At 36.3% G+C, this 27,880-nt stretch overlaps 2 pseudogenes; one reads left to right on the top strand and one right to left on the bottom strand.

Annotated features, from left to right (window-relative positions):
* Positions 1–10,630: 10,630 nt before the first annotated feature.
* LOC117928298 lies at positions 10,631–11,993 on the bottom strand (annotated as a pseudogene).
* A 5,233-nt stretch (positions 11,994–17,226) lies between these two features.
* On the top strand, positions 17,227–27,803 carry LOC117927797 (annotated as a pseudogene).
* Positions 27,804–27,880: the final 77 nt, after the last annotated feature.

Below are 27,880 nucleotides of genomic sequence, written 5' to 3'. Positions count from 1 at the left end.
GATTTCGTAAAAGATGAGATCAGTAAATAGAAATTCACTGAAAATGGATATTTGTGAGATCGTCAATATTGTACCGAGGGTGTCTTTAGAGTATACCGAATCAGTATAGCTATCCTTCTTCTGCCACAGCAACGCAATTTCAATCAGTATCGCATTTGAATAGCTTGTATTCAGGTGGACAAGAACTACAGCACTTCTCTCAGAAACATGTATGTTCTTTCTTCAACTCTTACTCTATTGCCTGGAGTTGCAATACCTGCCATGATTAGTCATCTCTTATTTATTCTCATGGAGAAACGGGTTTTGGTGTATGCAGAGATAATATACAATTGTCGCACCTCTTGATTTTTAATCGTGTCAGACATCTGGAATTGTGAAGCTGATTTATGGCTAACCTTGCAAGGACATCTAGTGCAAGAGATTCAGAATTATACCTATCTAATCCATCTCCATTTCTTTAGAACAACTAGATACTATGGCCGAAATCTCACGTAAGGTGTCAGGTTCATGTTGGGGCTCATTCACGAGATTAAAATGAATATAGCAAGGGATGTTCTTGATCTACCACCACCCATGTTGTCAAGTTGTTCAATGCTCTCGTGTTGACCATGGCCACAGTCACAGTTGTGTGTCCTTTCCCGAAAGAAATAGTCATTTTGAAACTTTTGTCAACAATAGAACTTTCATGTAGCTACTTTTAGGTACCCACAAAAAATTGAGTCCAGCTTAGCATCCAATAAAGAAAAAGTAATAATCTGAACAAGGGAACAAGTGCTTTCCTTACTCTTTTTTAGTAGGAACCTAGTTTATTTCCAATAAATTGAAGAAGAAACTAATTCTAAACATGGAAGCCAGTTACTTGATTTCTGTTTAACTAGTGGAATAATTCGAACGTATTTACAGCTTTAGGATTAGAAAAGTTTAACAAAATCACTAATTAACCCCCAAACCCCCACCCACCACAGAGATATGTTACAAAGATTCCTCTACTCTACATTGCAACAAAGTGTAAGGGGTTTTGTCCTTTCTTCATCTTCAAATGAAACAACCCTTTTCAATAAAAGAATAAGAGAAATTGAGAGTTAAGACCATTTTCTTTCATTGTACTCTCTATTCCTCTGCTTCTTCCTCTCTTAGTCAAGCCAAACAGTCTGTGGTTTCTCCGTTTCTTCTTCACTCCACATAAAAAAGTAGCATCTTGGGTTCTCTCATCTCTCTATCCCCTTATCAAAACACATAATTTAATATATTGTTGTCTTGGATTCCTCCTAGTTAAAAGGAAGCTTGAAATATCTCCACTACTTCTATGTTTCTTTGAGTCAAGGGATAGAGTCTTGCTTTTCTTTGTTTATTTGAGATGCTAGAAGAGGTTTGTATAGAACTAATGTGATGTCAAAAAGGTAGGTAGTATCTAAATTCCCTCTAGTCATGTAAAGCAGCCTTAAAGATTTTTGGAGGCTTGGGTATTACAGTATATTAAGATATTCAAAATGCATTATTGCACATCTTCTTGACTTCCGATAACTCAACTTGTTTTTCACAATCATAAACATGGAGGTATTTAATTATGGCAGGTGATATACCTCTCAAAAATTGATGTGAAAAGGAGGAGATTAAGGGATGTGCACTTGGTTTTGCGAATCAAACAACCCTCATTTAGTATAAACCACAAATTTTGGCAACTCATGATCCATAATTTAGAGCATGGGAGGAAGCAAATCTATTGGAAAGATAGGAGGAGACAGTTAAAAACATGCGAGAATTCCATGGATGAGTTGCTCTTATGAATTATTCAGAATCCATGAGAAAATTCAAAGCTTTTTATTTTTCTTTTCTTTTCTTTACATAGTTAATCATCTTGTTTGATGTTTGCCCTATAGTTGGTCTACTGATGGTAGGCTTCCTTTGAGTGGAAGCAAGGACTCTACACTAAAGGTAAATTGTGGGAACTATGTCTTTTTGTGGTATTGATGGGGTCATCATATAGTTTATTGATTCTATTGCTTCCTTATAGCTTTTCAAGGCTCTAAAAAAGAAAAGAACAAAGGTAAACCTAGGAAAAATATTCTTCCTGATTTCAGTTACTCTTTCTATATGAACTCTTTATTTTGGTAAATTACAGTTAGAGATGACCATATAGTTGAACTAGGTTTGCTTCCTCTCCTTTCCCTCTCCTTCCCCTTAAGGAAAATTTTTATCATTGCTTAGTTTTGACTACTCTGTTTCTTTGGATCATTGTGGAAGAGCATCATTATAAGATGTACAAGAAACGTGTTGTGGTGCATTATTCCTTTCTCTACCACCCAAAATCTACTTTCCACAATCATAAATATCGAAGTGTTTAAGCATTAGGTAAGACATCTCTTGATAATGATATGAGAGATATAGACAAGTAATGTTACTAAATAACAAGAATATGTATCAAAAAAAAAAAAAACAGAATAAGAATACACATATTTATGTGGAAAACCTTAGATGGGAAAAACCATGGGTAGGGAGAAGAAAATTCACTATATTAAAAAATTGATACAAAAGGGGAGAGATGCGAGCGACTACTTTATAAGCATAGACATCATAGCCCTAATCTTATACATAATTGCAAATATATATATATATATATGTGTGTGTGTGTGTGTGTGTGTGTGTGTGTGTGTGTGTGTGTGTGTGTGTGTGTGTGTGTGTGTATGGGAGAGTAATAAACATCATAACCCTAAATTCTATTGGCCCGATCCCTCCGCTACCACCACAGACTCTCCAAAAATCTCATAAATTTTTCTTCACCACATATGTCGCATCACGAGCTTTTTGGGTAAGACTAAATAGAATTCGAGTTACAAACAACATACCAGTATTCACAAGAAGTGATGTTATGCTTTTTCACTTTACAACATTCATTTAGTTTGAACTCCAGATTCAGGCAACTCAAAATCTCCGCCTTCAATAGGATTGTAGGAAGCTAGCTTCTTGGAAAGACATGAAAATGGGGCATTTAGAAATATGGAAGAATCCCAAAGGCCAGTTGCTACTTTTGAATCATTCTAATCAATAACAACTCCAAATATATATGCAAATTTGTCCCTGGGAAAGAGATGTTTCCTGGGCATGTAACCATCTCTTTAATAGACTCAAGGTTGTGCACCCTCTTGGTGATTTCTTATATATTGTAGTGAACCTATCACACCCCAAACCCACTCCAAGGGCATTACGGTCATTTCACACCTCAAGCCCAAAGGTTCAAAGTAGAAACGATATTGTAACTGGAAATTTACCAATTACCAAATTCCTATTCAGAGTAGTAGGACAAAATTTTAAAATCTCTAAGTATCAACTTTAAAAAAAAAAAAAAAAAAAAAACTAATATATCAACCAAAGTGTTATTGTCCAAATAACTCCAAACTCAAAATAATTCAAACGAGAATTAAATTTTAACATTTAAACAATGTCCAAAATAAAAAGAGTTTAAACAAATATCCTATTAAAGCCAAATTTCCCTCCTAACGATCACTCATTGCTCGAACTGAGGTTACATGAAAGATTATCAACAAAGGGGGGTGAGCTCAAAGCCCAATAAGAAACATTAATACAGTTTCATGGATCAAACATTTTCAATCATCCTTGCAAATAGGAGATATAACATACACTTATTTTCATAAAAAACTTTTGAGTTCAAAATGTTAATACATTCAAACTTTTCAACAAAACTTTCTCATATTCATTTCAAAACCAAATCAAATACATTCAAAATATCTTTACTCAGGTTATCAAATGACAAATGGTGCCCAATTAGGTGGAACTTCGCAATTGAGCAACTAGTTTCAAATTTGTTCCATTTAAGGTGAACAAAACCAAATGTCAACAATTATAACTTGTTAACCAGGGTCATATAATCTAAAGTCAAACACTTTATTTCATTAATTCAAACTTACAAAACAAAACATCGTATCTCCTCAATTTTTCATTTTTCATAAACAAAGAAAATGCTCAAATATACTTTTCATACAAAACATATATTTGATTCACGCGTAAAGATAAAAATAATATTTTTACACATTTCAAAACACAATATAAAAAGAAAATTATTTTCTTTTACAAAAATCTGCATTAATTTCCCTTACCTCAAATAAGTACTCAAAAACCTTGAAGTATTTAACCCCGAAGAATTTCGTCTCAAAGAATCTATTTCAAACCTAACAAAAAAAAAAAGACAACTATGACTATTAACTATTGATCTAAATTTATAGGTTTGAGAACCCTAATAATTTTCTATATTATGTCACCTATTATTTTTAGTAGGAATTTTCTTAACTAAGTCGATATACTTCTACAAGCTCTTCTTAAGCTTTGAGTGGTTCATAGTTTTTCCTATATCTAGTTTTACATAATTTTGGTGAAAAGTGCATGAGGAAGAACCATATAAAACCACAACTCACTTTTGGATGTTGAATCTACAAAATATAAATTGAAAAAAATAACGTATTGGGATAAATAATAATTTAGAAAACAACTCCACAAATGAAATATCAAGTAAATGCAAATTTAATATTTTAAAAGCTTAATAAACTCAATTAAAGATATAACCACATGATATACAAACTTGGGGAAACTTATGACTACCACTAATTTCAGATGTCTAAAATTTATATATATCCTAGACAACATTTTGATATGCAAACTAATATGTAAATTTTTTTAATTTTAAAAAGAAAATTTGGCAGCCAAGCTAGAAATTTAGCATATTCCTATAATATAAAGAAAAATAAATTAACTAGATGCCTTAATGCATTGCTCTATCACACTATTTAATAGGATTTAGATACTACATATTCAATGTTGTCTAAAAAGTCAACATAAATAATATAAGAGGGAAATAACATTTTGCCTTACACAATTAATCCTACTAAAAGTTTGTTTTGTTAAGTCACTTCTACCTATCACTTTTAGCAAATGTGATTTTCTAGAGTAATGTACTTAAAAGCCTACTGAATCACTCAAGAAGAATACCCAAACAAACCAACATAGTCATAAGGCACCATAACATGACATACAGTAATTAGTAACTTTGATGAAAGAGAGGTTTTGTTTTTATTTTAGTAACTTTGGCATAGTTAACCTAAAATATATTGCTCATGTCATGCTTGATATAAGGAGAGCAACTGGACTTTATGAATTAGCCATCAATTCCAATTCAATAGTAAGTTGTGGAACATGAGAAATCTTTGGTCAATCTTCATCTATTTTCTTTTGGCACCTTTCTGCATAGTATGGGCAATTATGGACTTCAAGCTGATGTTTGAAAATTCTGGCAGTGATTTCAATTGGGGGCATTCAGAAATCTAGCCTTTCCCTAATATCCTTCATTCTGTGATTCATCCAGACCTAAAAAGCACCCAGCATGTCTGTCTTTCTCCACAAGTCCTCCGTTGCTAAGTCATCAATATACTATAAAACATCTTTAAGCTTCTGTACCCAAGTTGTTACTGTCGCTCCTCTTCAGCATCAGCAAGTACAAATTTGTTCAGCCATCTTTCAAAGGTCTAAGGGAAGATGAAAGGAGTTTTAGCAACAGAAAAAATGAGAAAAGCCAAGTGAGGACTGAAGGGTCTGAATAAACTTGGGTGTGTTTGCTCTGTTCAATTCAAGTGGGATTAATTACTTGACCCTCATGATTGACCTACCCACCATATTTTTCATTTTTTTTTTCTTATTAAAATTTTCAGACAAATAAAATTACTTGAAAATTATCGGATATTACTTATTATTTAAAAATAAAAATAAAAATTGCTAACATTCCTGTAATATAATTAGTAAACATATTTTTGTTTTATAAGCTATAATCAAACCGGTTTATATATCCTATTTTTAAAAATAACAAAGACAGAAAATTGTCCATTGAGCACCTAAATATTTTAAACTCATTATAATGAAAAAAAAATGTCCAAAATATTTATTAAAAAAACTAATTTAATTTTATAATCATTTTTCAACCCATAAATTATCCAAAATAAACTAAAATCTTTATCAAGGTTTTTCTAAGTAGAATTTAAAAAATGAGAAATTAATATTTGGAACTCCTAAAAATCATTAAATTAAAATTTTAAAAAATAAAATCTGTTTGATTGTATTAGAATCGACAATAGAAATGCAAACATGAGTTTATAGCTCTTAACAGATTAGATTATGAAACTAAATGTATTTTAGATAGTGGAGTTAGTTCATACAACAGAAAGGATGAGGTATCCAAGATGTCAAATAAGGTTGGGGTTGAAGGAAGTGAAGGGAAATTACCATAGATGTGAAATCAAAAAGGTTGTGATCCCATAAGACATCACTTGACAATATCTAAGAAAATGAATGACAACATCAGAATATCAACAAGCAGATTGCATACTTTATATCAAGGTACTTAATTGTTCTGATGCAAGCATTTGAAATTTTTTTGTTGCAGGAGCTCAAACATTTCCTAATAGATCATATCGGTGGGTTGATGCTAGAGATGTTGTCAATGCACACATTCAAGCATATGAGATCCCAAAGCCAGTGGAAGATACTGCTTAGTAGAGAGGGATTTACACTATTCCGAGACACTGAAGATTTTGCACAAGCTCTACCCTAATTTACCCCTGCCCAAAAAGTAAGTTTCTATTAGTTATTGGTAGTATTCGTTTGTGCCTTCATTAGAGTACTTGCCATTTATTCTTCTTTTTTTAATCTTTTGTAATATTGTTTGTTGTAATAGTAGAATGATTGTTGCCATTAGATGTAAATATGGCGAGACAAACCATATTTAAAACCCTACATGCCTCGTATTAATAATTTATTTTTAATCTTTGTATCAATGCATCAATAAATGGTATTAAAGAAATTACTTTTACAACAAAGGTTACAAGATTGTAAGTAGGATCACTTTGATACAATGATGGGATAAAAGAAATAGATGGGTTTATTGAATGCAAACCTCCATACATAAATGATAGAGACTTAACTTGTTCAATATAAGTTCCTTGATGTAAAATATCAATTTTTTTTTCCAAAGTCTCTATGGCTATTGGCTTTTCCATGGAATACCAAATAAAGAAAAAAAAAACCCTCCTTACCCGAGAGTTCATTTGAAACTTGTTTCGAAGAAAAAAGTTTTATTAATCCAAACCCTATTGATTTATATATGACCTATCATGGGACTATGAAGAGTTTTAAAACAACTCAAAGATAACAAAAAAAAAAAAAAAAAAATTGAGGTTAAATAGTGAAAACTACATTAGATTCCAATAATAGTTTTTATGATATAGTATTGCATTGGCAGGTTTCATAAAAAAAATGAATTATTCTATGAATACGATTTTCGATTCCAAATTTTGAATTTTCTAATTCCTTAGTTTAGTGGTGGGTCTCGTAGAAATTGAAAGTTGTGGAAAAGTAGAATATGGACACAATTTTTTACTTAATGAGTAGATTTTACAACACCTTCAAGTAATTACCCTAAAAATGATAGGTCATTGCATTGAAAATGTATTAAATTTAATTGAGAGATTATTTATAAAAATATCATCATTTTTTAAAAGAATAATATGATCTTACCATCGTCTTGGGTAGGAAAGCAATTTATGGTGGTGTTAGATTTTTCTTAATATATTCTTGTTCCTTTTTCTTTTTTTCTTTTTGGTGCATATTGTAAGGTTTCAAGTTCCTTTAGAAATATGAACAACGATGAAGAGTTAGAAATTTTGGAACATTAAGTACATAGTTAAAGCCATGTTTAGATGGTTGAAATTCCTAAAAAAAAAAAAAATACAAAAATGAAAAAATGAAAGAAGTTCAAATTTTATTTGATTATCTTAAAAATATCAAAGAAATTACAAATTAATGAAAATTGTTTAGATTTTATATACTTTCTAATATTTACTCTTTATAGACAAAAAAAAAAACAAATAAATTTTTTTGAGGTTCTAAAAATCATTAACCTTAAGCTTAATATTTATTTTTCTTGATTTTTAGTGTCTTTCTTAATTTTCCTTTATAATGTTTCCCACTTAATCCAAAACTTTCTAAGGTCTAAATTCTACCGGCGTTTCATCTTCTTTTTAATTAAGAAGTTTTGAATTTTTCAATTCAAATTCCAAAATAGGGTATGTGGACCCCGCATTTCGGCTCAATGCGTTTCCCACTCGATGGCGAGTTCGATTTTTATTTGAAAATTTTGATTTTATTTATTGTTTGAAAAATGACTTGGAGTCGCCCCTTATTTTTGTTTTATTTTTTTAAAGGGTAAACAAAATAAGAAAGAAAAACCCTAAATGTGACTCCTTATTTGGAAAAGGTGATCTACGAAAAACCGCATCGGGCTCGGGGGTCAGGTTACTTATTGGGAAGGTACGGCAGAGACCGTAGCACCCCTCTAAGTCCCTAAAGTCGGGTCTCTACTAATAGAATGAAGCTAACATGACAATCAATAAGAAAATCAATGAGTACTCGGAGCAATCATGCACATATGAGAGCCAAAAAAATGCATATAGACTAACCAGAGCGAGGATGAGTGTGTACCTGAGCAGCGAACCACTATGCGCTATCAAGAGAGAGGGTTAGTGCAAAATAAAGAGCATAAACATAGCTCACATGTCACTAAATCGAGTACAAAATCATCAAAGACACGCATGACACTCCACTCAAAATTCATTTTTATTTTAAAGAAATTTTATTTGATGTTGGGCCCCCACCAAAGCCCGATCTATTTTAGCATGAATTAATTTCATAAATTCCATTCATTGGAATTACAAAATTAAAGTCTTGCTTGTTTTAAAACGTGTCAAAATCATGGAAGTCGTGAAAAGTGTATGCCGAAGAAAATGGCAATGAATTTTATTGGAAAACGGATTTTCGGGAACCTAAAAAAAATGCTAAGGATGTACAATGAAAGAGTTAAAATTATTTTTAAACAAACTAGAATCCTAGGAATTATTTGAAGAAATGAGGTTTAGAAAAATATTTTGAAAAGTTAAAGATGGTACAATGGGAAGTGGCACCTGGGTCAAAGGTGGCCATGCATGGGAACCTCTACGCCTCCTCTGGATTCTTTGTGCAAGATGGGAATGATTTGAGTCTCGGATACCAGAAAAAAAAAAATGTCTCTGTCCCAACCTGTTTCATGACCCTCCAGAAAAATAGGAGGTGGACTGGCTCTTGGAGCTAGCTTCAGAGTATCCACGCTGTCCATGTAGAGGATCACTTGCGACATCCTGACGGAAGGAAACTTGGCTGTGGTGAGGGGAATGATGACAAGGAGGCAGTGCCAGCAGATGGATTGAATGAGAACATATTAGCTGATGAGGCACTGGTAGAGGAACCAAAAACCATAGGTGCACTGTTGCTACCAGCAACTGAAGCTGAGGATCCTCTAAAAGGAAACCCAGTTGATGTTGAACCAAATATGGGAGATTTAGTGGTTGGCCAATTGGAACTAAACACACTGGAGGTAATGCCACTGGTGGAGCTAAGAGAAGTGTTGGCCTCAGACAAGGAAACTGAAGAGCTCAGTCCACTACTGCTCAATCCAAACAGTTTGGCAGGAGTTGAAGAACCAAATAGAGAGTTGAGAGGTGCAGCATCAGTCATCACAAATGGAGATGAGGTGGACAAACCGAACTGAATGGGCACGCTCTGAGTAGAGGATGCAATCCCTGTCCCAGCAGGAGATGATGATGTCTGGGCAGGAAGCAAAGATCCACTGCCAGCACCAAAAGGAGTAGGACCAAGAGAGTGGTTATTAGCAGTTGAAGAGGAGGATGAACCACTAAACCCAAAAATGCCGCTTCCTGTGTTCGCAGTTTCAGGAGATGTGCCACCAAAAGGAGCATTGGTTGGATTGCCAAAGGTTGTTTCCTGCTTGGTGTTGGCTTCTTTGTCTGTAGATTCTACAGCTGAAGTTGTCAGAACTGGAGAAACTGAAGTTAATGGAGCCACAGAGGTGCCAAATGTAAAAATGGGTGCTGCAGAAAATGAAGGTACAACGGCTGATATAGAGAGACTGCTATTGGGACTAGTTGTGGCAGCAGCGGCAGACATGCGTGGAGAAACTTGGCCTGCATTTTCGTGGTGAGATCCTGTGACCGGGTGAGTAATAAGTGGTCAGTGGCGTGGCCGCGTCTTCCTTTTCTTTATTGACTGGCTCATTCTCTAACTTCTCTTTCCAATATCTTAATCCTCTCAATCTTATAATCTGGCCATCATTTCAGGTCCTCAATGGGATATCTCTGGTCGCACCTCCCAACAGTCTTGCTAGTAACTCTTCAAATTCATGCATCACAAATCCATTTGAAACGCCAAAACCCAAACCCCACATGGAACCAGTGGACGAGAATAGGCATTTATACGCTCATAACATGGTAAGGTTTGATGGGACTGTCAGACAAGTATGGGATACATGACTGAAGATTTTTGGAGTGTCATCTTCAAGTATCTTAATACCCTTTCAAGCTCTTCAATATGACCAGCTTGCCCTCAGATTGTAGGCATAAAGCATCAGCTCCGATGTATGTGCATGTGACATGAGCCAAACTTCCAACTAGACTTGCAACCATTGGCTGTGCAGCGTTGTATATGTGGGACTCATCAGAGCTTGACTGCTTCTCGCCATTGTCTAGGAATTTCTGAGATACATCACAAGCTCCCTTATTGCCACTTTCGGTGCAAAAACCAGTGTGAGTGATCGAGCAGCAACTTTCTTGGATGTTACAGAATTGACAATCACAGCAAATTTAGGACCCTTTAAGGAAGCACCACCAACAAGAAACCTATCAATATCCTCTTGTTTGGCGAGCTCTGAACAATTGTTCCCATTCACTGAACCTCCATAAATAATTCGTGTTTAGAAGCAACTTCAGCTGAGACATTCTTTTTAAGCCAATCACGAACAGCTATGTGTACTTCCTGTGCCTGCAGGGGTGTGGCCACTTTACCGGTTCCAATAGCCCAAACCGGCTCATATGCAATAACTACATCATCCCAACTGGGTACAGCATCTGCAAAAGCCTTCATTTGCTGAAAACAAACATCAAAAGTTTTTCCTGCTTCCCTTTCTTATAACAGTTCTCTAATACAAGCTATTACTTTAAGACCTGGGCTCAAGGCATAAGCAGCTTTCTTTCCTATGAACTGATCATCTTCATCAATAACATGTCTCCTCTCAGAGTGCCCAAGGATAACCCAGTTGCAGCCAATGTCTTTCAATTGTTCCACACTGATTTCTCCTGTGAAAGCACCACCTTTCCCAACCCAAGAGTTCTGAGCAGATATCTCAATCCGATCTGTTAATGAATTCTTTACCTGGTCAAAGTAAACAAATGGAGGTGCTACAACAACATTGACATCAGCCTCCAATTTTGCACTGTTCAAGTCAGAAACAAGCTTACTGATGGAGTCTTTTGTCCCATTACACTTCCAAAAACTGTAAGCGCAGGTCGCCTGCCAACATCAACTTGCTGCACAAAGGGCGTAAGGTTGTTTGGGATGCCACGAGGATCCTCAGCAATATGGCCACTAGGATGTGCACCAGCCGGGTTGAAGTATCTCAGCAACACTAATTTCTATTCAGAATCTGAACGGTAAATATCACGGCATATATCTTCAATAACAAGCTTGGTTCGTCCATCTGGATTTGCAGCATAATATTAGAGATACCTTCCCTTAGATTTCCCCAAAAGCTCCTTAAATATCTTCAAGACATCCTTTGCTTGCCCAGAACCCCATGTTAATAATTCCACATAGCTCGATGTTTATTTCCGAGTCTGGACCAATCAATAGGATTTCTGATTGCCTACCAAAACGGCCTTAACAGCCTCAACAATCAGATGCCACATATTCCCAGAACAGGTCACTGGCAAGTCATTCATACTCTTGCAATCCAAGCATCCACTCACAGCCCTTGCACCCACTACATCAGGTCCATAGTTCCAGAGGCTCGTTCCAAAAATAGAAGAAAGCAAAGACTTATGATGAACCATATCTATACAAGAAATTGCTCCAGATAATGCCTTTAAACTCGTCACTAACAGGGCCACCTCGTTAGAGGCAAGGCGTTCCTTATGGTGCAGTACTCCAATCAGCTGATCATGAAATCCAGCTCTAAGCCTGATGCTCACATGAGGTAAATCACTATTTCCTCACCGATGTGTATCCCAGGATGCGCATATATTTGAGTAGTCCTTCATGAATACCTGAGATTCCCAGGCTCGAGTCGCTCTCTACTGATCCCAAAATTTCCCGGCTTTAATGCACTAGTAAAACGATCTAGGGGTGAACACTAGGGCTCCAAATTTTGATGAAGAACCCTGTGAGAACGATAACCAACAATGTCACGAAGAAACTGCTGCAGGAACATTTTTTATCAAACGCAAATCTCTGGCGAAATCTGGAAATGAATCCATGTGTTTCTCATCGTCCTGTATATCCAAACTCCCCGCGCGGGTCGTCGCCGGCAGACCAGAGATGACGTTGACGTCTCTGAGGCATCCCGTTCTCATTTCGAAACCGCCTTCCATATGGCAACTCTTGATGACATGCTTGCATGTCTGGGATTTTCTGAAGCGATGAACGACAGAACAGACATTGAAGAGCGGCACGTGGACACGCTGAGCGAGTAGGGAAGAGCACTGACCTGGATCAACTTGGTATTCCCACTGGCTTGGCATCACTTCTCCATTGATTCCACTGATGTTGATAATGACGCGTTTTCTCCAATGATACCTTCTAGGAACAGCAATTGGTGGCTGGTAGTTGATACCACTCTTGAATCCAATAGGGCACCAATCAATAAGCTGGATAATGCGTTTTATCTTGACGGTGGCCACAGCTGCATTCACGCCCTTGGGTGCCACATTACCTCGGTACATCAGACAGAATGCCAAGTACTTGCCATGGCGTGGGTCACATTTAGCTATCATAGCCACTGTTGGTGATTTATGAGTGGAGGGCATGCAAGGTGGGGTAGCCTTGAGAGTGGGAACAATGGTATGGGATGGATCGATGTGAGCGCAGGCAGTGAACATAATGGTGCACGAGGGTTAGAAAGGTACCATGCATTGCCATGCAAAGGTGGAAGAAATGGGTCCAAGGATGGATGGTTAAAAAAAATGGCATGTGGTGTAGAGAGATGAAAAATGGTGATATGCATGAGGGTATAGAAGATGGGTGATACGTGTTTACATGGAAATAGGCATGAGAGGAATGGGTATGTGGTGGGACCAGAGAGACATAGTTGGGTGGTGGGTATGGAATGATGGTCAGTGGGTATAAAGTGAGAGTGATTCATTGATGATGGGCACGCAAGGATAAAGACATGCATGGATGTGAGTAGTCCTTCATGAGTGTATGTGATTCCCAGATTGCCCTATACTGATCTTGTCTGAAGACCCTCTCATTTCCATTTCCAGCAGTGAATATCAGACCCATGCATGCATGAGGATATAACGGGTATAAGGTTATGGGTATGATGAGGACCACTGAAGGTGATGGAAGATGGTGAGAGGAAGTGGATGATGGAGACATAAAATGGAAATGAGAATGGGTGTGGCGAAGCATGAATATGGTATTGGAAGGTGGTAAGGTGATGGGGAGAATGGTTTTGATGGTGGAAGTCAAGAAGGAAAGATGAGTAGTGAGAGAAAAGGATTTTGTGGGTATGAAAATTAGTTAGGATGGAAAAAGGTGACATGAAAGGGATAAATTGGAGATTCTGCAAGTTTGGCAGGGTCATGCATGCATAGAGGTGGGTGTAAAGTAGAATCAAGAAATAATGAAGCCTTGAGCACCACTGCATCCATTTTACCCACAACCATATTCAACTATGTGGACTTTTGTATGGGCTATCCATCCACGCGCTGCTCCAACAGTTGATTGAAATGATTCTCAGGCGTTTTTCAAACATTTTCTCTACAGGCCCCTTGCATCCGATGAGACTGAAATGGGCAAGGAGAGTCTTGGCTTTAACAGTGTTGGGGTTAAACCCAGGTGATACAGCCTTGGGATGTGATACATCCATCTCTCAAGGCATTCTGTGTACGCATTCCAAACCATTCTATGCTGGAGCATCATCAATATTCCTCACTGCAGATTCAGATTCCGCTGGATTAGATGGGAATGTATTCATTTCTACTGATATTTTCCCCATCAAACCATTACCATCCACTGGACACAGTCTATTAAACCCGAGATTTCGCACAAACAGCTTCCAAATTTGATTTCAACCCATACATTAAAACCTCTGCTCCAAACATTAAGATAGGCTCTCAAACAGGACACCATGGAAGCTTCAGCAGGGTGATGGCTACGACACTTTTGCCGGTTAGATGAACCTTAACTCACCGAATAGATGACAATGGACACATGTTTCCCAGAGGCCTTGCTACTGAACTCTTTCAAGAGCATCCCAATGCAGACAAACAACTCTAACATGATACTCACTCTAAAAATATCAGAGACATGCAACACAGTGAAAGAAAACAGAGCATGCAGACAAGAAAATAATACGGTTAACTTTGACTCCCTTCTATGAAAAACCATGAGAGTTAAGGACTGGTGGGAGGCTTTCAAATGATTTTAATACTCAAACAAATAGCATAATCGTGATACCACTCATATAGGGGATAATAGAGACCAAGCAATCAAACGTTGAGAAACAATTTCAACACATTAGATAGTCAAAACAAGCATCTAAATATCATAAAGAAGCATGGTGTGATTGGATATCAAATGAATTAAGATAAGAGTGGAGAACCTAAAGTGTGAAATGGTCGAATCTCAGCAATTCCTCCCTTGTTCCTCTCTTGCCACCTTTGAAATGCTGACTCTGTTCTTTTAAGCTAAACTCCTTTCTCTGCCCAAGATTTCTACACCCAAGAAAACTAGTAATGAAGACCTCCCTCTCTGGTTTGCTTTCTTCCTTCTAAAAATCTCTATGAGAAACCACCTCTTCTGGTCTCCCTCTGGCTTGCTTTCTAAGCTCAGAAGAAAAACCTCTCACAATCTTTCCTTCCCCAAACGGCAAGGAATTCCTCCTCAGAAAAATCTCTCTCCCCTCAATATATTTGCAAAAATGCAGCCTCCAGTCCCTCGAATCCTCTCTGAAAACTCCCAAAAATATCTCTCTCCCCCTGAAAAGCCTCTACCTCCTCACGGCCAAACAAAAACTCCTTTTCCCTAAAGATCTCTGCCACATTCCTCTTCTAGGCCTAAAAATATCTCTAACGGCAGCCTCCTGGACCACCTCCCCTCTGCAGCTGCCCTAAAAATCTCCAACAAAAGCTCCTTTCCCTAAAGCTCTCTGCAGCCTTCCTAAAAAAATTGATACCTCCAAAAAATCCCTCCTTTCTCTACCTGATTCGCCCCCCTAACAACCTGCAGAAATAGCCACCAAAAGCACCACCACCAGCCTGCAGCCTGCCCTGTTTCTCTCTCCTCCGCTCCTGCTAACAGCCTGCAGGGACCTTCTAGAACATTCCTCCACGTGTCACCCTTCCATTGGCACTCCAAAAGCACCAATCTGATTCTTCAACAACCAACCATGCATGGACACGTGGCTCCTTGAGATCATGACACTTGGCAAAATTGGGCTGCACAAAAACGAGCCCTAAATGGGGGTCTACAGGTATTAAAACTTTAAAATTAATATTACATCTTAGACGAATTCGGTTGATTTGGTAATCAACTCGAACCAAACTTGAATTAAGAAACATTCAACCCTAACCTAACAAAAAATATAACCTCAAATATGAGGTGTTTAGTTCAAACTCAACTTATTTCTATATATTAAACTTAGGCTTAAATTGAATTGCTTATACTCATAGTTGAGTTGTTTAAGTTGTATGATAAAAGCTAAGTTTTGTAAGATTGAATTAGGGTGAACTCGTTCATAATGGTTTTTTTTTTTTTTTTTTTAACTTCTTTTATATCATAATTTAAATAGCAAATAGGACAACATTTAAACATAATTAAAAAAAAAATGAGAATGAATTTATGTATCTTTCTAACAAAAATGAAATAATATAATTAAAATTTAATATTTTTCTTTAAATACTAAAAAACATAAAATAGATATTATTATATTAAATAAAATAAATTACAAATATTATAAAAATATAAAATTAGGTTATATATGTAAGTATGTATAAAATAGTAGTGTGACGAGTGTTTGCTACTTGTAAAAAGTATTTTTGCTCTTTTTTTAATTGAAATTAATAAAAAGAATAAGAAATAAAATGTTTTCAAAAATATTAAATGCATAACTAAATTATGCTAATGAAGTTTTTTGTTCTTTGTAATTTAAAGTTGTCTCATTCATATTTTAAGGTAAACTAATAGAACATTAAACTCCCAATATTTTATCCATCTAGAATTTATCACCATTTTATTTTATATCATATCATAATTATATTAATTAGTGGCTTCAAGAAAAAAAAAATTTATATGTTAGACAACATGGAAAATATATATTTTTTAATGCTTATTAATAATTTTTATTTCAAATTTTAAAACATGAACATATAAATTTTAACAATTATGAAATATTTGTCTAAATATCTTTTAATATTTGGTTATTTTTGCAAAATGTTTTTAATAAGAATTATGAAAAACAATTTTTGAGGGTAATTTATGAATTTTTTTTTTAAATGTGTTTTAAAAATAACTTTATCTTATATATAGTACTTTATTTTAATCGTTCTCTATTTAAAATAACTTTATAAAAACAAACGGAAATAATTAAAACATTTATTTTAAAACACTTTATTTTTTTATTTTTATGAATAGAAAACTAATTTTTTTTGTCAAATATGTCTTCTTGTTTTTGTTTTTGTTTTTGTTTTTCTAAAAAACAAAAAACTGCTTTAAAAAATAACTACCAACCATGCTTGAACCCAAAGCCCGAAGCTCCCGTGGGGCTGGTTTTGGGCCTTTTAGGTTTGGGAAAAACAGTCGGGCCTGGCTGAGCACAAATTCTTCTCTTTTAAGTCCAAAAAGACCGTCTGAAGCCCAAACTTTCGGGTTGGGCCGGGAAGCACCTGGATTAACACAAATTCTTCTCTTTTAAGTCCAAAAATCCAGTCTGAAGCCCAAAATTTTGGGTTGGTCCGGGAGGGCGGGCGGATATGAAATATAAGAAAATAGAATATAATTATTATTACGACAGTGGAATCTGAGAAGGTGGTGAGTGTACTACAATTTGGATATTTTGCAGCAGACTGAATGTGGACTACGAAGAGAGTGAGAAATGAGCGGGCAAGGCAAGGTGGTGTGCGTGACCGGAGCTTCTGGGTACATAGCCTCATGGCTGGTGAAGCTCCTGCTCCAACGCGGCTACACCGTCAAAGCCACAGTTCGAGACCCAAGTCAGATCTCTTCCCAATTACAAAACTTCTCATTCCCCAATTTTCTTCTTTCTTTATTGTTTCAGTACTTTTCAAGCATAATGTTAGTTTTATGCATGTGGGTGGGCCGTTATTTAGCAGTGTGAAGCTTAGATCGAGTGGTATTTTGATGGGTCTTTATCCTTTTTCCTTTTTCAGAAGTTTAATCTATGATTGAAAGTCAATATTCAGTACTCGGGTCTTTGTGTTGTCCTAATTTTCTTGGAATTATACTCTCTACATGGTTCTACAGGGCAAATTGATCGAGTTTATGCTATTAAAAATGATTTCAGATACTTTCAGAATCAATCCATCTCAGATTCTGCATGTGTTCATTCTTAATTACTACTATCTTGTAAAAATTTTTGCATTTAATTTACAAGACACTGAGGAGGTCTCAAAAAGAAAAGCAAAGGGAAAGAAAAAGATTTTCCTTCAGCCATACCAAATTGTTCTGGAACCAAAAACTCTAAATATGGGCCTGTGTTCTTTTTGGAGACCTATTCTTGAAAATAATTTCAGAGAAACGAAGAAAATCAACAAATTTTTGTACAATTATTTGGCTTTATTGCAAGCTTTTGTTGTTCTACAAACAAGACAAGAGGACAGTTTAGGGCTTCATTTTGTTTCTTTACTGTTCTTCGGTTTCCTCTTGAATGCCTTTAGCTCTATTCTATTTTTAGTATTTCAACAAATTGTACATCACAACTGAAGTTTATTGCACTTTGAAAATCCAATCATCTTGCATAAATGATCCAAAAGCTTGCAATTGCAGTTGAGAAAATGACTACTCTACATGCCCCATCCATTTTAGTTCAATCCCCATTCTTCTAAGAAGAGCATAGTTGAACTTCTTAATATTCTAGTCATGCTTTCACTGTATACTCCTTATGTACTAGGGTTGTTTTTTTTCTATCACATAATATATGTTCTTACCAAAATAAAGTTTTTGTAAGCTTTCATTCTTCTTATTTCCATTTAACATGCAAGTTGTGCTTATATATGCCACAGATGATCCAAAGAAGACAGAACACTTGCTTGCACTTGAAGGTGCTAAAGAAAGGCTTCATTTGTTTAAAGCAAACTTACTTGAAGAAGGATCCTTTGATTCTGTGGTTGATGGATGTGATGGAGTATTTCATACAGCATCCCCAGTTGTGATGATAGTTGACGATCCCCAGGTTTATCTTATATTGGTTCCACTGGCATACTGTAAAATTTAGTATTGTCTATATTCTTTTCCAATCAGTTACTGATCTTGAAATTAATAACGAATCATGAATTGTTAATTTGCATGATTCTTCTTTCTGTATGTGGTTTCTTCAACTGATCCAATGGTAGTGAATGCTGATTTCATTAAACCAATACAATGGTGGAAAAGAGAGAAATTGATATTGGATTTTTTATATTCTGCTTATGTGCAAAAATATTGAAGATGTTGGATCTCGAGTTTGCTCTTATTTCTTTTTTTTTTCTTTCTTTCTTTCATTCTTCCCCCTAATCCTTCTTTTCTCCACTTGTTATGTTTGTTCAAAAGAAGATAAAGGCCCTTTGTCTTGCATCAATAAGAACCAAAAACCCTGTGAATATTTATTTAGGAATGTATAACTTCCTTGACAGCAGCATGGGAATGCTTACACCGTAACAAGGCTATTCCAATGGAAATTTATGGTGGCTGATCCAAACACTCCTTGTGCCTTTTTTTTTTTTTTTTTTTTGAATAGGTAAAAGAGCAAAAGACATGTTAAAGAGCCAAAAAAAAGGCTACACCAAGTACATAGGAAGTACGCATGTGCACACCAAAGAAAAAACACAAAAACCCTCTGCAACCTAACCAATCGATAAAATCAATCATACAAAAGGACTCTTGCCCTAGACCCCCTTTGGTCTATTCTAAAAAGTTACAAAGAAAAGAGAATTTTAGCTCATGATACGAAAGCTCAACATTATCAAAAGCCCTTCTATTCCTCTCTTTTCAAATAGTTCAAAACAAACAAAGAAGTGCAACATTCCACACCTTTTTTTTTCCTCCTCCCAACGGATCGGCTATGCCAACTAAGAAGTGTTGCTTGGACTGAGGTATGCAACACCCAAACCACTGCAAACAAGGAGAAAACTAATTGCCATAACAAACTAGCCTTAGAACAATGAAGAAGGATGTGAATGCAAGATTCCTTCTCATCTTTACATAAAAAGCGTTTGTTTACCAAAGTCCAACCTCTCTTCAAATTGTCCATAGTTAGAATCCCCTTCCAAGTTGCTTCCCAAAAAAAAAAAAAAAAAAAAAAAACTCACTTTTATTGGAGCCTAAGAATTCCAAATAAGCCTTGTCGAGAAAGAATCTGAACCCCTTTGAACCATCCCATCATAGAAAGATTTAACTAAAAATTGGCCTCCCTTTGTTGCCATCCACACCACCTTGTCATCCATCTCCCTTCTCATTGATTTGCCATGCAAACACAAAAGGAGTGCTTCAACATAACGTAACTCTTAATCTTGGAAATTCCTTACAAAACAAGGGTTCCAACACCCCTCAAAATCAATATGCTTCCAAACATCACATACCCAAGCCTCATTTGAAGCGGCTACAGCAAACAAAGAGGGGAAAGAGGTACTCAAAGGGGTGCCCCCACACCAAATGTCCTTCCAAAACCTTACCCTTCTTCCATTGCCCAAATCAGAGGAAATCTTGTTTCTGAAAGAATCCCATCATTTACTTATAGCCTTTCACAATCCTACGCCATGACCCTTCCTTGTCTTCAAAGAGCACCAACCTGCTTCTTTTACCCCATTCTTACCAATGATTTCTTTCTTCCACAAGGTCTCCCCTTCTGACATGAACCTTCAACTCCATTTTCCTAAGAGAGCTTGTTCAAAATAGAAAGATTTTGAATGCCTCGCCCTCTCTCCTTTCGCTTTTGGCTTACAAACTTGTGTCAACTCACTAAGTGAGGCTTATTTGCAAGAGAACCCCCCCTCCCCAAAGAAAGTCCTTTCGAAGTTTTTCCAATTTACAAGAGACCCTTCTTGAAATAACAAAAATGGACATGAAATAAATGGGTAGGCTAGACAAGGTACTTTTGATGAGAGTTAAACACCCCACCCCCTTGGACAACCTTTGTTTCTTCCACCTTTTGAGCTTTCCTTCCATCCGCTCTTGCCAAAGTCCCTCATGTTGTCAATTTAAAGGTAGCACCCAAAGGAAGCCCAAGATACTTCGAAGGTAATGACCCCACTTTACACCCCAAAATATCCACCAACTCCTCCATTATTGGAACCCTTCCAACTAAGATTAGCTCACATTTTTCAAGGTTGATCTTAAGCCCAGAAATTGCTTCAAACCACATCAAGACCCAATGAAGATGCAATAGTTGGTCCTTAGAAGCCTCACAAAAAAATCAATGTGTCATCTGCAAATAAAAGATGAGACACCTCTACTTCCCACCTTAAATCCTGAAATAAACAAACCCCACCCCCCGCCCAAAAAAAAACAAAAACTCCTTGTGATTATCTTCAAGAGTGGAGAGTTATAGCATTTTAACTGACAACCACTGCCTCAAGGTGACTGAAGATGCATTCCACAAAATGTTAGACAAGTTGTTTATGATTTTCTCCGGACCCTGAATGCTATAGGTATAAGAAATAGGTAAATGTGCTTACTAATAGTGGATGCATTCCACAAAATGCTAGAGAAGTGGTTGTTTCCTTCTCTCTGATCTCTTTCCTTACCTCCTTCCTCACCTCCCTCAGCTTCCCAAATTCCCTTTTCCTTTATTTTCTCAAACAGCTCAGTTGCTCCACATGATTAATTTTTTTAAAATAGGAATGCTTCACAAGATTCATATATTACCTCCTTGCTAATTTTAGTTAGTTAGGCACTGCCCCTTAAAAACTCAATTAAGTCTACATGATTATACCTTTGATGTAGTTATGAATACAAGGATCATCCATAACTCCTCCAATTGCATGACATATTTGCTGTATTATTGATTCTAAACTGGCACTGTCATAACATGATCAGCAAAAAAAATAAAAATGAAAATAAAAGTTACTTCTACAATTTGATGGATGAACCTTATGGCTATTTTATTTTATTTTATTGGTTCATTTTAGGTTTAAAGAGATTTTATTTTATTTTATTTTATTTATTTATTTATTTATTTTTATCATAATTCATGTGTAACCACATTTCCTTTGTCACCATCACCATGTGACTCCATATAGTGGTTGGGAGAGTTAGATCCTGGAACAGTTATGGAATAACTCCATCAATGTTGTGCATCTTTCTTTGAAATGTAGGAACGTGGATTTTTTATTTTTTAATTTTTTGAATATCTCCTTCTCATAAATAGGTATGGTATGCCCAACAACATTTTATTTTATCAAAATTCTTTGATCAATATGATGAAATGATCATAATGTATCTCATCAACCTGATTTCATATTGCACAATGGAGCCTAGATTTTGAAGTTCTCTCAGTTACAAATGGAAATCTTGTGTTGATGTAATGGCAGATATTGTTTTTTGTAGTTGGGATTCTTCAAGAGTTTGGGAGGTGGGAGGAGTCCTAGAGGGAAAGCACTGTGCAGAGAGACCAACCTAGCTGGCTAATGGATTATTCGGCTTCAGAGAAATGCTTGGATACATCAGAACATGAGAAAATCTTTCATTGACTTGTGTGCTAATGTCTATTATCCCACAACTCTTTGAATGCTTGTCACTGTAGAGTTCTTTAGGTTCCCTTAAATGTATATACATTCTTTTTTGGATCAGAGATCAATATGCCTTTCCCGTCGGAGAGTGGTTTTGTGCTGGAGGAGGCACTGCCTGTGCTATTTCTAGACTCCTGACTGTGGCCAGTCCACTCTGCACTTTTTTCAGTTTCCGGACACAACATGTTATACAATTAACATACCAGCTTCTATGTGATCGAATTCAGCTCCATCTCAATCATTGGAATTAGCAGCATGCCAACAATCACAGTGTGGACACCAGTTTTTAGTTATTCACCTGCCTTGCTTTTCTGGTGAAGTCAGGCAGCATCTTTTCATTTCAGAATGTGGCATGCTGTTGTTTGTGACTTTTTGGCCATCAGAGCAATTGTGGATGGCCCTTCAATAGACAAAACTTTATAGGTGTGTGTTTGTGCCAAATCAAGGGTCAAGTTATGAATGAAAATATGAAAATGAAAAGAGAAACAGAGCAGGAATTCATTTTACCATGTCTCTGTTCTTTCCATGAGGGATTAGGCTTGTACCTCTTTGGAAGACTCAGAATCTCCTTTCGGTTTTTCAGTGGCTCCTTTCTCCTATGACCCGTTCAAGAATGCTACTTTATTGTGGACCTTCTATGCCTTTATTGAAAAAGAAAAAGTGATAAGATATTTCAACTAGTTGAAAATAGAGGACCCTAAGGCCTGAGATAGACTGATGCTAGATAGAAAATGCATATGTACGGATATTCAAACTTATCTAGAAGAAATAGAAGCAAATGATACATGATAAGTTAGTGTCAAAAGGTGAACTAAGTCTTCCACTAGATAGTCTACTTAGATGTCAAAAATGTAGTGGGCTCTTTAGCCTCATGGTAGCCTAAAGCTCAAGTTTGGTTGATGTTACCTAGCAAACTCGAGACAGATGGAAATTTCCAGCCTTTTACAGGTCCATAGATGTGTGATTATTAGGGCTCTTTAATGTCATTTGTGATGGGGTTTGCTATTGATGTGATGCAGAGGTCCTGAAACTATTAGAAGGGATGTAAATCTGGTGAAAGAGTTGGATGTTTATGATCTTATGGGGAAGGAGAATTGAGCAATGGTTCTCTCTTGCATGTCACTGGGTCAAAAAGGGTCAGGGAGATAAAACCACCACTTGTGGAGGATAGTGGATCTTTTTAGAGACATTGGCTGATCATTTCTTGAAAGTTTAGATCGAGAAATCAAGAAGATGAGAGGCTGATTAAGAGAGAAGTCATGTCCTATGCCAACTTTGTTTGAGTGAGCCATATCATATACTTCTACCTGGGGTTAATCTTTAAGGCTGGAGGGTTCATTGTCTCTTCATTTTTTTCCCTTTATTTTTTTCCCCTTATTGAATCATGTTCTTGTACATCTACTTGTTTGAAGGATTTCTCATCCTTCCTTGTAAATAACTGTTTGCATAATGTTATCACACAAAAACATAGATCATAGACAAGTTGAGAATTTCTTTAGGATCCATAATGTGATCTTATGTTTGCTTCTATACATAATTATTAGCTTTTAATCAGCTTATCTTCATTGGACTACTTATGTGGAGATTTGTTTTATCTGTTTCTCCGTGTTTCAGGCACAGCTAATTGACCCAGCACTAAAAGGAACAATGAACGTTCTAAGATCTTGTGCAAAAGTTCCATCTGTCAAAAGAGTAGTTGTAACATCATCTATGGCTTCAGTTGTATTCAATGGAAAACCTCTAGCTCCTGATGTGCTAGTTGATGAGAGTTGGTTTTCAGATCCAGTTTTCTGTGAGAAATCAAAGGTTGCTTAAATGAGATGATTTCCCATCACATGCTATCTCTTTTGCATGTTCTTGTTTGTGGCTTTACAAAATGTTTTCTTTTCATGGCTCTTCACTTCTTTTACCCTGCAGAAGTAGCTGCCAATTTGTCATGCCCTCTTGTTTTTACACTTCTGCTAGGCAGCTTAGGGTTAAATAACACGATGGGAATGAGAGGATTATCCCTTTATTTTGCTAAGCCTGCCATTAGATTAAATAATCCTTCCATGTATGTCTAGTATTTCACTAATACGGTGTTGGTAGCTGTCTGATCCATAAAGTTGCATTCCTCAAACAAGAAATTAAATGAGAACTCTAATTTGGATATTATATGAATGAAATGGATGTTAATCTCTGATTGTCTTACTATCCATTAAACATGATGGGCTCAGAAACATGGGTTGACAAAACAGTTGTGACATATCTAATTAGTTTTAATGTGAGTGTGTATGCCTGCACGGCCTCCTATTGATTTTGCTTGGGTTCATAACTTCATTGCTTGTTCTCTATGTTCCATTATCTACTAGAAATGCTTCTCACTATATATTTTCAAACATGTTGGTTTCTACTAGCTATGGTATATGCTTTCAAAGACATTAGCTGAGGAGGCTGCTTGGAAGTTTGCAAAAGAGAATGGGATTGACATGGTTACAATAAATCCAGGGTGGGTGATTGGCCCTCTCTTACAGCCTACTCTTAATCTAAGTGTGGAGGAAGTTCTGAAGCTACTAAAAGGTACTCTTCTACAATTGATGAGAATCTCTTTTTTATGTTTATCTTTCTACTCCAGTAGCAATACATGCTTCACTTCAATATTGAGTCAACTCTATCCAACAGCCCTGCAAATGGAAACTCAGAAGTTTAAATCAAAACTTATCAATAAACCGTCACAAGACTTCCACAGTTCCACATAAAAGGACTACATATGCATTTTGATATATGCTGACTAATCTTCTAACATTAAAAAATTGTTCTTTCCTCTGGTCATTATAGTTGTATCACCAAGATACTCATTTGGGAGATTTGCATATGAGATTAGATGAAGATATGTTTCGTTTTGGCCTCCTAAGTCAGACTGGTTTGGAAGGACCCCTGGACTGTGAAAGGACTGAAAGCATGCGTGTGCAATTACTATCCTGAACTTGAGGTATATTTGCATGCAAGTTCAAGCCAAGGGCAAGAACTTCTTAAATAACCCATTAATCCTTTTGATCTACCCCATCTAAATATTACTGGAGCTCAACATAATTAGCATAAAGTGGGGGTTCCCCGCATCCAACTCCATTGCAAATGAGTTGTTCATGTGCAACTCACTTGATCAGTATTTTTAAAAACTTCTACTAACTTTTTTGGACTATTTTACAGATCTTAACATTCTTTAAACATTTAGAATCATTTCTAGTGGCTTTATAGGGCAATATCATGTTACTTTATTGACAACTCTTACAATAATCAATACTACCTTAACAGCCAATATGGTTTGTTTCCTCACTAGCCAACCTCTTCTGCCTCCAACTAACCTCCCCTGTATCTTGCTTCAATTATGAGGGTGTTGCCATTAGGTTGAGCATTGGACATATGATAAACCTGTGCCTTGATGGTTGTACTCTGATTCATGGGTCCAGACCGTAGTAATTGGGATTAGACTTGTTGGTAGTTGCTTTAGTTCAATGCTTGCAATAACCAAAGTAATTTGTCGTGCTGCTTTAGAACCGTTCGATCTTTCGTATGAAATAAGAAAGGTATTTTGTACAAAATAATGTTTTCACTTGTAATTTCCAACATTACATAAAGTGATAAATATAAGTGTATTTGCTAAGTGTGATTGCATCATTTTCTAAGCATTTCCGTTTGAGACAAACAGTCTAAGACGAAAATGTGTGCTTCAAAAATTTCTAGCTGTAATACTTTTGAGATTGTACCAAAAGATCAGTTGACAATGACTATAAATAAATAAATGGAAAAACATCATATTATCATTGAGCAGATTGCATGCTAAACTTAAATAGGCAAAAGAAACTGATACTTTCAGTACACTTACGTAATACTTGTGATGTAAGCTTCTGAGATTTGTTTGCGGCAGGAGATACATTTCCCAATAAAACACATCGATGGGTTGATGTTAGAGATGTTGCCATGGCACATATTCAAGCATATGAGCTTCCAACGGCTAGAGGCAGATACTGTTTAGTAGGGAGCATTTTTACACTGTTCTGAGACAATGAAGATTTTGCGCAAGCTCTACCCTGCTTTAAACCTACCTGAGAAGTAAGGTTTTATTATTTGCAGGGCGTTATTTCTAGTTTGCATTAGTGCCCTTTGAAATCAATATTGCAGCTTAGGCAATGCTACTTCTTCTTGTTTATTTTGGGTTTTTTCTTTTATTTCTTGATAGGCTAATATATACATATTCTGTAAAGAAGTACCTAGAAAAAGGGGCACAACTCTGGTGCAAGTAGTAGTATGAAAGTAGCACTAAAATGTAGAAATTAAAAACAAAAGGAAACAACTACATCAGGAAGGCAACAGACACAATAAAACAAGCAACCTGCATTGGATGAATATGTGATACATTGATTCCATCATTTGGTTGCACAGACAACACCAATTGACAATAGACTAAACTAAGAAACAGTTGTTCTAATAAGACTGAAACAACACCATCAACAAATTATTGAGATTTTCACAAAAGGCATTGCCTTGAGAATCAAACTTTGGAGAGGTGAATCCTCTCCATCTGAATGAGCTGGGAAGCTGCAAATTAGCCTACCTTGTCGGTCTGTGTTATCCTCTATGATGTGCCTGTGAATCCAGTAGGTTGTAGCTTGCATTTACTTGGGCCATGGCTGGACCACTGTGTCTTACTTTAAATACTATTGTATGTTTGAAATATTTCACATGTATGCGTAGCCTTTCTCCATTCACGGTGGTCATAATGGCATGTCTATGCTATTTCAACATATCGCCTTCTTATGAATTGCATCCAATTCTTAATATGTTATCGAAGTGCTAAGGGTCTAAAAGTGCTTCAGTGATCAGGGCTCAGGAATTTTCTGATTTATATTATTTATTCTGTTTTGGCTGATCATATCCACAAATGTGTTTTCCTTTTGAATGAAGTTGTTAGTGAGCTATAAGAACCTTTCCTTGTTTCAAACTTCTATCATCAATATTGACCTTGGTGGAGTTTCTTCAGATTCACTGAATACTTTTTGCCATTTAGGTCTAGTTAAACCCATATTTCATTCTTCTTGTACAAAAGAACTAATCCCCATTGCTTGGGGATCGTCTCAATTACCCAAAGAGATGTGTTTCTGTTTCATTTGTGGCAGATGTGCAGACGACAAGCCTTATGAACCAACCTATATGGTGTCCCAGGAGAAAACTAAAAGTTTGGGCATCGACTTCACTCCTCTGGAGGTGAGCATGAAGGACACGGTGGAAAGCTTGAGGGAGAAGAATTTTGTCAGTTTCTGACACGTGGTATGGCCATGCAAATGAATCATAAACAAAAAATGGTGTCTTCTTGGTAACTTCATTGTGAAGTGTGTTGGAGTCATATATCTTCTAACATGTTCATGGTAAGCAATTCCCAAGACATGCTAGAAGTTCTCCAAAAGAAAACCAACAGCATATAAAAAGCGGCAACTTCTATTTCTGCTTCTGCTCAACAACAAAAGCTATCAACTATCCTAAATAGGCACCAAGGAGATTCGTAGACCTTAGGCCCCTGCCAAACTAGATTTTTTGTTTGGGAAGTAACTGAGGAAGATTTTCACTTGTCATTAACTTATGCAGAGGTTGGTAGCTAACAAACTATGTAAGGGCAATGTTCTTGATTATACCATATGAAAGGACACAGTGAGCTCTGCCTTTGGAAATGTAGGCAGTGAGGTGGCATGGTCCATTAACTTCATTCTGTGATTGGCTGCTCAACCATTCCTAAGCAAGGG

Source organism: Vitis riparia, chromosome 13, assembly GCF_004353265.1.
Source record: "Vitis riparia cultivar Riparia Gloire de Montpellier isolate 1030 chromosome 13, EGFV_Vit.rip_1.0, whole genome shotgun sequence".
Classification (NCBI taxonomy): Eukaryota; Viridiplantae; Streptophyta; class Magnoliopsida; order Vitales; family Vitaceae; genus Vitis; species Vitis riparia.
This window is presented reverse-complemented; position numbering and strand designations above follow the sequence as displayed.